The 13384-nt window shown below is 42.5% G+C and overlaps 1 pseudogene; it reads left to right on the plus strand.

Annotated features, from left to right (window-relative positions):
• Nucleotides 1–1086: 1086 nt before the first annotated feature.
• Nucleotides 1087–1692, plus strand: LOC109267102 (SOSS complex subunit C-like; annotated as a pseudogene).
• Nucleotides 1693–13384: the final 11692 nt, after the last annotated feature.

Raw genomic sequence — 13384 nt, forward strand, 5'->3', positions numbered from 1 at the left:
CCTCCGTGTTCAGCACAGAGCTCGACACACGGCTCAATCCCATGAACTGTGAGATCATGACCCTGGAGCCAAAATCAAGAGGCAGATATTTAACTGACTGAGCCGCCCAGGCACCCCTAACCCAGTCTCTATAAAAATTTCAGCAAGATTTTTTTTGGCAGACATAGACAGGATTATTCTAAAATTTATATGGAAAGGCAAAGGAGCTAGAATAAGTAAAGTAATTTCGAAAAAGAATAAAGAAGATTCAGTCTACCCAATCTGAAGACTCAATGTATAGGGAAAGCAAGCAAGACATGAGATAGGTAAGTCTCATAATTTATACAAAAATTAACTTTCTGTAGTAATTAGAAAATTATAAAATTATACAAAAATAGATGACGGACTTGAATGTAAATCTATAAAATTTTTTAGGACAAAAACATAGTTTCTACACTATGGGAGCCACCGAGTTATTACACATGAAGGAAAAGCACAATTCATAAGAGGAAAAATTGACAAATTGGAAGTCATCAAAATTAAAAACATTTGCTCTGCTAAAGGCTGTTAAGAGAATGAAAAAAAAAAAAAGCTACTGGGAGAAAATATTTGCAAACCACATATCTAAAAAGGAACCAGCATCTAGAATGTCTGAAAGTTTCTCCAAACTCACCAGCAAAAAACAATCCAATTAGAATATGGGTAAAAGACATGAAGACACCTTTCATCGAAGGGAATACACAGATTGCAAAAAAAAGCACATAAAACGATGTTCAACATTATTGGCCATTAAGGGAATTCAGATTAAAACCACAATACGATATCGCTACACATCTATCAGAATAGCTAAAAGTTAAAAACTAGTGACGACGTGAAATGCTGGCAAGAACACAGAGAAATCGGATCGCACTGCTGGTGGGAATGTAAAGTGGTATTGCTACTTTGGAAAACAGTTTGGCAGCTACCATATGATGTAGCAATTGCACTCCTTGGCATGGATCCCAGAGAAGTGACGACTTCTGTTCACACACACACAAACCTCTCCGTGACTGTTCATAGCAGCTTTATTCATAATAGCCCCAAACTGGAAACAACACAGATGTCCTTCCGCCGGTGAATGATTAAAACAAATAGGTACAAAACAAAGGTCAGTGAGAGAAATGACCACAGAAGAAGGATCAGAGAGATGCAGCGATGCTGGCTGGGAAGGCGGAACAGGGGACCACAAGCCGAGGAACGCAGGCAGCTTCTGGAAGCTGGAAGAGATTTTCAAAGCAAAAATAGGGTTGGAATCTTGGCAGAACTGGACAGAGAGAGAAGAAAATTACCAGCGAATCTTGGCAGAACTGGACGAAGAGAAAAGAAAATGACTAATGCAGGGCCCATCTTCAGCAAATCATCCCGGAGCTGGCGTCACACCCCCGAGACCGGCTCTTCATAAGGACTTCCGGGACAGTGCTGAGCCGGGCACCCTGGAGCCCAACTAAAGGCAGCATGCACACGCACCTTTATCTGGATACCTCATAACTCAAGACGCCGTTGGGGAGTCTTAGTCTTCCCGTTTTACCTCCCCTTGACCCAGAATGGAGAACATATTTTCCTGAAAGTGACTTTGTAATATCAAATGCCAAAGCTACTGTCACTCAGTGCTGTACCAACTGTGACTTTCAGAATTTTGGTGACTTCCTTGAAAGAATGGTCCGTTGCAAGTGAAAGCCAACCAGGAGGATAACCAGGATGATGAGAGCTTTGGGAATTGTGTTATCTGAGGAACCAAGGATGCTGCCCGGGACTGTCACTTTGGGGTCACGCAGTTTGATTTTTAACTCTAAATGAGACTGTGCATTGGATGGTCACATCAGCTCACTCCCAAGCCCCCAGCTAGTTGGAATGAGTGTATCATGTCCACAGCGGACTTTCAAGAACCATTTACAGTACTCGACTTGAAAACAAATGAGGGTGCATTTTCAAAATGTGAACTAATAAGCTTAAAAAAGTTACACTCACATTTGCTGTTTATAGAATTGGTATCAGTGTAGCTTTTGAGTGTATACCCAACATGTCATCCTGAAATACTCTTTAACTCATAACTAGTTCTATTCTCAATTTTAAAAGAAAATCCAAGATAAGACTAAGTTGTTAGCCAATCTTAAACACCTTCTACAAACCTGGGCCACTATGAATAATGTGAGTAAATGCTATTAAAAACAGCTCTAAGAAGGGGCACCTGGGTCGCTCAGTTGGCTAAGCATCCGACTTTGGCTCAGGTCATGATCTCACAGTTCGTGGGTTCGAGCCCCTTGTCGGGCTGTGTGCTGACAGCTCAGAACCTGGACCCTGCTTTGGATTCTGTGTCTCCCTCTCGTTCTGCTCCTCCCCCACTCACGCTCTGTCTGTCTCTCTCTCTCTCTCAAAAATAAATAAACGTTAAAAAAAATTTTTTTAAAAACAGCTCTAAGAAAATAGTGGTATATCCAAGCCACGGAATAGCACTCAGCAATAAAAAACAAAACAAAACAAAAACTGATGCATAAAAAACCCTAGAGGCCTCTCGAGAATTATGCAGAGTGAAAAAAAAGTCAATCCAAAATGGTTGTATTTTGTTAGACAGCAAAACATTCTTGAAATGAGAAAATGATAGAAGTGGAGACCAGATCAGTGGCTGCCCTGGGACAAGGAGGGAGCACGGGTAAAAGGGAAGTGGGTGTGGCTATAAAAGAACGTGAGCATCCTCGTGATGATCTGTATCTTACTGCGCCAATGTCAATATCCTGGTGTACTAAGATATTGCACTATAGTAATATGGGGGCAACGCTAAAGTGTACATAAAGAACTCTCTGTACTATTTCTCACAACTGCATTTGAATCTACAATTATAATAGAAAGTTTAATTTTTTTAAAAAAACAGTAGCTATTCTTAGCTCTCCATCTGTTCAAAAACAGATGGCAGGCTGGATTTGACCCATAGGCTATAGTAGTTTATGGAGTTGAATGCAAACACCAGGAAATGCTATATGTTCATTTAATGGTGTTTTACATGCTACAATGTATAGAGCTCCAAGGACAATCAGAGGTCTTAAAATGCATTTTCAAGCATCAGTTCTTATAACTACTGTAGTGGTTTTCTAGAGGGACATGTCTGTTCCCAGTCCTAATGTGAAAGGGTTACAAGCAGTGAGTCCATGGCCTCCTCTGGATGTGGAATCTTCAAAAGCCTCTGTTCTTGCTTTCATATCAGCATCACGAGCTCCTCATCTCCTTATACACTGCTCCGATTTCCCTGCATCCTGGTTTTCACTATATCATGAGAGCTCGGTTTAACTTTCTCAGTATTTCCATTTACAATCACAGTCTTGTCTGCTGTACAGCCCACAGAAAAATTTTAAACCATATTTAAAATACCTATATTCATATTCATATTAGGAAATCTACTTTGATCCAATGCAAACGTCATTATTCGATCATTCGGTATGATTTGTTTCCCTTGCATTGTTTTTTAACTGTTTCTTTGTTTGGCCTGTTATAATAAAATGTATGGTGATCCTTAGCTGTCTGACTTTAAGGGTGGGGCACTAAGAAGCTCTGTACCCAAGGGTGAGGCTTGGTGGAGTTTACTAATCCCAGACTTTGCAGAGCCTAATCCAAACAGATAATCTCTTTGGGTAGTCTACACTGTTAGGGCCCAGGTATTTTTTCCTGGGCCTAATAGATTACCTGGAGGAGATGCTTTACCTTTCTGCCTGAAGGTTAATAATCCTCCTTGCTGCATTCTGCAGTTGTGGAAAAAAAGGCTGGGATCTCAGCATTTGACATGTATATCACTTAAGCCCCATATTTTTAGCACAAGACATTCAACTATACCTGGTGCGTGCAGCCCAGACATCATGTGTTTTGCCTTCTAAGAATCATCTGCCTTCCACCAGGGCTGGGGAAGGAACCTGGGGTCCTAACGAGTTTAGACTCACTTTCAACCAGTGTCCTTTCTAGCTCCACTTTCACAATTACTTCCAGAAGAGCCTAGTTACATCAATTCCTGAGCTTTTGGGGGACCTGCAGTGCAAGCTGGGTTGATTCTTAGGTGTTCCCACTGCTAGCTTATAATTCAGCCTTCTCAGTTCTGCTAAGCCAGTTACACGTGTCCATTTGCTCTCCATCTTCCCAGATGTTGCTGCTCTTAGCTCACTTTCTGTTCATCCTGGGAATTCTGTTTTCCTTTACCATTTTAGCATCAGGAGGGAGCAGGTGCTCAGCTCACCATCATCAACCAGAGGTCTTTATTCCAATAATCATAGTCCGAGCCAATGCATCAGGGACTTGTGTGGCGGTAAGGGGGTTTAGCATGACATCTGGGCCTGTCATCATTCTAAGACAGTCAAGAGCTGGGATGTGGGCATATGTCCCAACCCGTGGTTACTTCGTGTACATGGGCTCCAATTATCATGCTGGATATAGCTGAGATGAGTGCTTCCCATTAGAGCAGGTGGTTAGACTAGAAGGCAAGGGGTCAAATCTCAAGCCTAACTTGAAAGAGTAAGATATCCTTATTTGTACATGGAATATGCTTCAAAATCCTTTTTCTCCTGCTTTTTGTTTTGTTTTATTAATACCCACACTTGGGGCCCATCTTCTCCAGTTGCAGGCTCTCCTAATCTTAGGTACTTAGAGTCTATGAGGGTGCTGCAGGAAGAGATGGGAGATTGAACCAGTAACCTCTGCAGACCTTTCTAGAAATATGCACGTTTCGAACTTGGTGAAAATGTGCTCTCTGAGTTCCATGTAGCAAACATACATGTCAGCGGTAAGCTAGAGGTCAGCCTGAGGAGACACTCCCTTGGGAGAGAGCTGCAGAGTCGGACAAAACAGCCAAGCAGAGTCCTGGGGGCTGTTCAGCAGTGAGTGGCTCAACCTCTGTTGTGGGCCTATAGGATGACATACCTCCTGCCTCGGGCCACGGCACCCACTGAAAGTTAGGATACCACATAACACAAGTAGTTCACTTCCTCAAGGTCACGGCTCACCTTGGATGTTTGCATGAGGGGATTAAGAACTGAGAACTATTTGTGTTATCTATTGCACTTGACATTTTGTAGTGCTGACACATTATCGAGGCATATATTTGTTTTTTTTATACATGAAATTTATTGTCACATTGGTTTCCATACAACACCCAGTGCTCATCCCAAAAGATCGAGGAATGTATTTGTATATAAAGCAAGAATTTAGAGCATGTTTTAGGTTTTGCCAATTTGACAGGCAAGATGGTATCCTATTATTAAATAGAAATACCTTTGTTTTTAAAGTTGTGCTTTTTTTGCCCCCATGGGCCTGCTGGCAATTTGTATTTTTCTTTTTTTAATTTTTTAAAAATTTTTATTTATTTTTGATAGAGAGACAAAGCGCAAACAGGGGAGGGGCAGAGAGAAAGGGAGACACAGAATCCAAAGCAGACTCCAGGTTCTGAGCTGTTGTCAGCACAGAGCCCAACGCAGGGTCGAACCCACAAACCATGAGATCATGACCCAAGCTGAAGTCAGACACTCAACCAACTGAGCCACCCAGTCACCCCCAATTTGTATTTTTCTTTTGTGAACTATGTCTTCTTTCACTTACTTAATGTTTATTGGTTGGGGCACCTGGGTGGCTCAGTCAGTTAAGCATCCGAATTCGGCTCAGGTCATGATCTCGCAGTTTGTGAGTCCGAGCCCCACATCGGGCTCTGTGCTGACATCTCAGAGCCTAGAGCCTATTTTGGATTCTGTGTCTCCCTCTCTCTTCTCCTTCCCCGCTTGCTCTCTGTTCCTTTCTCTCTCAAAAATAAATAAACATTAAAAAAAAATAGAATTTGCCATCTATGAGTCAGATCTATTTCATTATGTTTGGGTCTTCTAAACCCTTATCTTTTATTCATTTGCCCTGTCATGGGCTAAAAATGGTGGACGAAGTCTCCATTTACTAATATGTTTCTGTCTATTACTCTTCGCAGTTCCTGTCATTTCTGTAAGAAAAACTTGATCATTTTAACTGGTGCAGCCACTGTGGAAGACAGTATGGAGCTTTCTCAAAAAGTTAAAAACAGAGCTACCCTACAATCCAGCAATTGCACTACTAGGTATTTACCCAAAGGACACAAAAATACTGATTCGAACAGACACATGCACCCCAATGGTTATAGCAGCATTATCAACAACAGTCAAAATATGGAAAAAAAGCTCAAATATCTGTCACCTGATGACTGGATAAAGAAGATGTGGTTTACACACACACACCCACACACACACACACTCAGCCAAGAGAATGAAATCTTGCCATTTGCAGTGATGTGGATGGAGCTAGAGAGTATTATACTAAGCAAAGTAAGTCAGAGAAAGACAAAAACCATATGATTTCACTCATATGTGGGATTTAAGAAACAAACAGATGAACATAGGGGGGAAAAAGAGAAGCAAATGAGGAAACAGACTCTTAAGTATAGAGAACAAACTGAGGGTTGCTGGAGGGGAGGTGGGCAGGGGGTGGGTTAAATGGGTGATGACTATTAAGGAGGGCACTTGTGATGAGCACTGGGTGTTGTATGTAAGTGATGAATCACTGAATTCTACACTTGAAACCAAAAATACACCATGTTAACTGAAATTTAAATAAAAACTTGGAGGGAAAAAAAAGATAGTAATCAAGTACATACATACATACAATCATAGCGGGGGAAAGAGAGAAGCAAACCAAGAAACAGACTCTTCACTATAGAGAACAAACTCACAGTTATCAGAGAGGAGGGGGTGATGGGTGAAATAAATGATGGTTATTAAGGGGGGCAGTTGTGATGAGCACCGGGTTTTGTATATAAGTGTTGAATCACTAAATTGTACACCTGAAACTATTATTACACTATATGTTAACTGGAATCAAAATAAAAACTTAAATATATATATATTTAAAATTGTTTATAAAAAGAAAACCTTGATCATTTTGTACATATGCATAATTTTTAGATCTCCATCATGAAATATATACTCATTCATCCTTTATCTCTTTTGTGCTTTTTGCTCCCAGTTTTAAGTGAGGTTGTGAACATCACTTCCTTCTGCTTTCCCCAACAATTTCATGTTCTTACGTTTACAGATACAAATATTTCATAATGTGAATTCTCCTCCCTGCACTCTGTTAGCCTTTCTGTATGTATCATGATCTATTTTTTTGCCCATCCTTTTACTTTGAATGGTTTTGAATCACTTCAAGGTGCATCCTTTTTATATGATGTATACTTGGGTTTTCTTTGATAATCCCATTTGAGACATTTAAAAAATAATAAGTACATCCAGGCCACTTACGTTTACAGAGAAGACAGCTTTTTGGTTTTGTTTCTGTCATTGTATTTTACACTTTTTATTTCCATCAATGCTTTAAGATAATTTCCAACATATGGCTTACTTCCTTTGCTCATGTATGTGTTTGGATCATTTTATTTTTTTTTTTTATTTTTGAGAGAGAGAGGCAGAGTGTGAGTGGGGGAGGGGCAGAGAGAGAGGGACACACAGAATTCAAAGCAGGTTCCAGGCTCTGAGCTGTCAGCACAGACCATGACGTTGGCTCCACCTCACGAGCCATGAGATCATGACCTAAGCCGAAGTGGGACACTTGGAGCCACCCAGGTACCTCTTGGATCATTTTAAAAGTTTTTATTTTGTCTTACCTTTAAATGGTTACCTTCTCGGAAAACCTTGGTTTGCGAGCATCATTCATTCCGGAAACATGCTTGTAATCCAACACTCATATATCAAAGTGAATCTCAAGAACCACTGGCTCAGTTGTGATCATATGACATTCAGCGTCAGGCACTACTTGTATCGCAAGACATCGCTCGTTGATCAAGTGAAATTTAAGAAACGTTCTCTCCTCTTGCAGAACACTCACAGGTCACTCACAATCCAAGGTTTTACTGTATTTATTGATCTCCTTTGAGCTTCTAATGACACAGCATACAAACTACTACAAAATAATAATATGCTTTAACCCCCCTTCCACTAAATTAGCTGATATGACTTCTACTTATTTTTTCAGCCCTCACCCTTATAAAGTGTATTATAAACCTCAAATACTTTTTACTCCTAATAATGAGTAAGAAATCAGAATCCCATGCCACTTCTCACCTTCTCCTCCAACCTCCAAGTTCTGTTACAGCATTTCTGTGAGCGTAACTTGCACACGTGACCCTGTCTTTGTCTTACAGCAAATTCTTCTGCGGTAGTTTCTCCGTTTATCTCGATTGCTTGCACTGTATCCACTTGTGGCTTTCTTTACAAAATGCTCACGATATATTCCTTCATTTCTCCATGTTTATGTGTATTACGTTCATACGGAAGTGGTAGTTTGATTGATACTTTCTCTTACTAGAATGGACACGTCAGGAACAGATGCCTGTTCTGTTCGTTGGTGTATTTCAACGCCCAGATAAATATTTGTTAAATGGAGATAGAAAGGAAAACCACAAAATAGGTCTTGGGTAGGGCTTCTTCCTCCTGAGAATTTTGTCAGCATCAATCTTCGAGTGCTAAATGCTAAAGATGAGGAGTTTGAGGCTGGTTTCTGCCTCTGCTACAATTTATTTTTAGTTCTCAGCAATCTGACCTTGAGGTGCCTACGTGTGGTGTGTGTGTCTGTGTGACTGTGTGTGTGTGCGTTTATCTTTCTTGGAGTTATTGAACGTCTTGAACCTGTGGGTTTAAATTTTTCATCAAATTTGAAAATTTTTAAGTCAATTTTTATTAATGTTCCATGCGTGCTCTTAAAAAATATTCATGCTCTGTTGAGTGAAAAGGTCATTATTTATCTACTAGATCAAGGTGATTGATTTTATCGTTCAAACCTTCTGTATCTTTGCTCTTTTCAGCTAATTTATCCACTTCTGAAAGGTAGATCTCAAAACCTCCAACTAACACTGGTGATCTAATTTCTAGTGTGTCCAGTCACTTGCTTTATATATTTTGAAGCTATATTGTTAGCAACATACATATCCATGATCATATCATTTGTTATTATCTTACTAGTAGACGTCATCCTTTGCCCTTGAAGGCATGTTCATCTTATCATTGTTTTGCTAATGTTAAAACTGCTGCCATGGCCAGTCTGGGAGGACTATGTGAGGCAGGGAACCTCAAGGTTTCTGGAGAATCTGGGAGGATGAATAGATGGGTGGCCCTTCAACTGAGCCAGTAATGCAATTAGCAGTAAAGGTAGTTCAAGGTGGAAGGACTTGCAAAAAGGAGTCCACAAGGGGCCTTATGCATTTATTCTAGTCCAAATGAGTCAGGTCTTGTGAGTTAGGCCTAATCCCAAAAGGCTTAATATGCTTTCTGAAAGAACCAAGGCGGTCAGCGTGTGGGCAGCTGTGATTTGTTCCAGTTGGAAAAGGAATAGTCACAGGGTGGAGAAAAGTTTCCTTCCTACCTAGGAGGGCTCAGAGAGAGACAGCCTTCATATAACAATGGGGAAAGGGAGAGACCCTCACCCATGGCATTACTGAGCATCCCAATGCTCGCTCCGGTCTACTTTCTTTAAGTTATTACTCAACAGCTTAAAGGATTAAACCCTTTTTAAAAAAGACTGGCTCCGGGGCACCTGGGTGGCTCAGTCGGTTAAGTGTCTGACTTCGACTCAGGTCATGATCTCGCGGTCCATGAGTTTGAGCCCCGTGTCAGGCTCTGTGCTGACAGCTCAAAGCCTGGAGTCTGTTTCAGATTCTGTGTCTTCTTCTATCTCTGACCCTCCCCCATTCATGTTCTGTCTCTCTCTGTCTCAAAAATAAATAAACATAGGGCGCCTGGGTGGCGCAGTCGGTTAAGCGTCCGACTTCAGCCAGGTCACGATCTCGCGGCCCGTGAGTTCGAGCCCCGCGTCAGGCTCTGGGCTGATGGCTCGGAGCCTGGAGCCTGTTTCCGATTCTGTGTCTCCCTCTCTCTCTGCCCCTCCCCCGTTCATGCTCTGTCTCTCTCTGTCCCAAAAATAAATAAAAACAAAAAACAAAAAACAAAAAAACGTTGAAAAAAAAAAAAAATAAACATAAATTAAATAAATAAATAAATAAATAAATAAATAAATAAATAAATAAAAAGACGGCTCCTTTCCACAGAACTGGCAGGCAAGGAGATAATACAGATGACCCAACAGAAATACACTGAAGTCAGAGACATTTTCCTTGCAGAGTAATTAGAAAATACACAGCACAGACGACAGACTGGCTAGTGAACTGTACAAAGCCCCATTAGAAAAATGAGGCCCGATGGAGAGGGTGAAGCAAAACCTACGTGCATAGGTGCTCTTCCTTGATCTGTGAAGCCTGGGGGAAAGCGGCACCAGGACCCGAAGGGAGTGCCAGCCCTCACCCAATCCTAGCATAGATATCCTGCCTGGCTGGGTCAAGAGGAAACTACTCACCAGACTTCCTTGATCTGAAGGTTCTATACCTCATTTCTAATGCTGAAGCAAGTCTGTGGCAAATAGTGTAGAGAACACAGAATTAGAGATGGCGCCTGGGGAAAAAATTGCATTCAAAGTAAGGCAGTCATCTTCAAGCAGACAGACCATTTGGGACATTTTCAATACAGAGCTGTAAAGGAATACACACACACACACACACACACACACACAAATATATACAGACACACACACACACACACACACACACACACACACGATGGCAGACTTCCAAAAAGAAAGGTAAGAGCCACAGTTTCAAGAGATTTCCTTCTTTTTCTCCCTCTAACAGGTAAATAATGATGTGAGACGCTTTGGGGGAAAGGGAAGGACAATCATGCCTTCAATCTTCCTAACCACCCTGAGGCAGGTGCTCCCATCTCCAATTTACAGATGAGTCCAACTGCACAGCTCCTTCCTGTGTCCTCATGAAGGATGCATGGGGGAAAGGTGGGCATGGGCTGCTCTGTTCTGAACTGACAAAGCAGAGAATTAAAGCTGGTAGCTTCAGAACCAGCGGAAACACAAATACATCTTGGGATCATGGTTTTTTAAAACACATCAAGTGGCACCTTTTAAACCAATGACAATGGCTTCTATTTCTGTTTCTAACCCGATTCCTCTTTTGGAATTTGCTCTTCAAGAAACACGAGGCTGGGTAATGAGGACTCTGAAAGCCCAGAGCCCAGATCCTGTTGCAGAACCCCAGCATGACTTCCTGTGAAACTCCTAATAAATCATTCAGTTTTGCCTTGAAGCCACTGAATAACTTTGAATAATGTGAAAGCTGGTGCCTCAAATCATTACCAGGACACCCACACGGGAGTCCTATTTACCCAGGGAACTGTTAAATTCCACCTGTGGTAAATTGGCATCTCCTCCCTGCCATGAGGTGGTTCACTTCAAAGTTGGTTACGTTTTAAAAGTCTTGCTTTCACCAAGCCTGTCTGGTAATTGCCTTCTCTTGAAAATCCAGATCCAATCCACTAGGCCTCCTGACAGACAACAAAGAGGAAAACAGTGAGTGAACGTAAGAGCCAGAGCACCTAAAGGATCCGTTACACAGTGTATGGTATGGGGTCGGCCTGGCAAGTAAAGCCATGGGAGGCAGGCCTTGATGTGTGCTCTGGGCGGCTTGACGAGGAGGAAGGGAATGGCCACTTATTGAGCATCTACACCGTACTAGGCGTGGTGTCATGCCCTTTTCCTATTTATCTTCCCAGCATCCTCTACATAGTAAAATGAACCTTACTTGGTAGATGTGGGACCCGACTGAGGTCATCTGGCCAGAAAGCGGCTGAGTTCTAACTCCCCAGAATTCATGCTTCTCTCACACCATACCCAAAATGCCCTAAGCAAGATTGCCAAAATGTTTCAATGAGGAACCCGTGGAACAGATATGCCTCCTCGACTGCTACGGGGTTGAGGTTCCTCTCAGGGAGCGACAGATGAGATACTCATCGGGGTGTCAGATACCCAGTGGACAAAGCTGAACTCACAGCCTGTGTGTCTACAGATGGCGTCTAAAGCTGTTCATGTCTACTGTTACCAGTAAGGGCTGTTCACACATCTGTGGGTAGGAAAGGTTTCCCTAGACTGGGAGAGTGGACAGAAGGAAATTAGTATTTATTAAGAGATAATAGATCTTAATGATGAAGAGCATGGGTGTCAGGGCCTGACTGTCTGGGCCTTGATCTCATGAGCTGTCTTGCTGCAAAACAACCCAACATGTGTGTGCACGTGAGGGTGCCTGGGTGTGGGGGCAGCAGAGAGAGACGAGCAGGAGTGGCCACATGCTAGCTTTGCTGAAACTCATCAATGACAACGTGAGACGTATCATATTATTCTATTTCTGTAGAGGTTTGAAATTTCCCATAATGAAAGCATAAAAATAAACCTGAGCTCCTTCACTGCTCACCTGTTGTAAGACACTGACAAGTCTCTTGGCCTGCCTCAGTTTACTCCTGTCAAATTAAGTACTAATAGTACCTACCTCATAGGACTGTATGAAAAATGAATGAGTTAATCCATGGAAAATGTGGAGTAGCCAAAACGTCCCAGGTATCAGACATGGTTTTACAAATGTACTATTTCAACTGATTCCTCCCATCAATCCTATGAAGCAAGATAACTTCCATTTTCACGTGAGGAAGGGGACTTGGGGGTTCTGGCAACAAAACCTGCATAAAAACCCAGGTTTGCTCCATAAGCCTGGTTTGTATTAGACGGCCCCCTTCCCTAGAAGTGACTCGACCAGTGATTTACAGACAGGGACACTGAGGCTTAGTGAGTTTCCACTGTTCTTGGCATAGGCTGGGGACAAGATACAGACCAGGCAATCTGTGACATGCAGCCCGGGCTCTTTCTGGTAGACTGGACAGGCTGTCCCTGTGGCAGCCTCGACACCCACTCTTGGGGCAGGAGGGTGAAGAGCTCTGCATTTCAGTGGCCCTGTGGCCACCGTGAAGAACAGAGATGTCTCCTCCTCGCTGTGCCCCTGCGTGAGCAGGTCCTTGAGTCAGCGGCCTTCAGTCTTTCCAAGACCACAAGCACTGAGGCTTATAAAAGAGAACCAGACAAGGGAGAGAAAAATAGAACTATGAAAAACTTTATGCTAGCATTTGATAAATATTTTAGTAAATCTCTTTCCAGGGCGACGGGCACTTGAGCGTGCCTAAGGCCGCACGGCGTCTCCCTCTGAGACCAGCTCTCACAGAGTGGCCCACAAAGCTCTGTCAGCCTCGCCGAGTCCCGGGATCGTGGGGCATCGGCTGGAGTCCTTCCTTTCAACAGCTGCTTCATCTTCCCGAGGAACTTGCTCCCAGACATCCCAAGTCCCCTGTAACAGCCTGAGCCATCAGGGAGTAAGTCAAGCAGCCTCGGTGATTAGAAAAGCACTTCTCTCCCCACAGATCTCTGTGTAATCAGCAATGAC

The sequence above is a fragment of the Panthera pardus genome, unplaced genomic scaffold, assembly GCF_024362965.1.
Source record: "Panthera pardus isolate Hobbes unplaced genomic scaffold, ASM2436296v1 HiC_scaffold_12, whole genome shotgun sequence".
Lineage (NCBI taxonomy): Eukaryota > Metazoa > Chordata > Mammalia > Carnivora > Felidae > Panthera > Panthera pardus.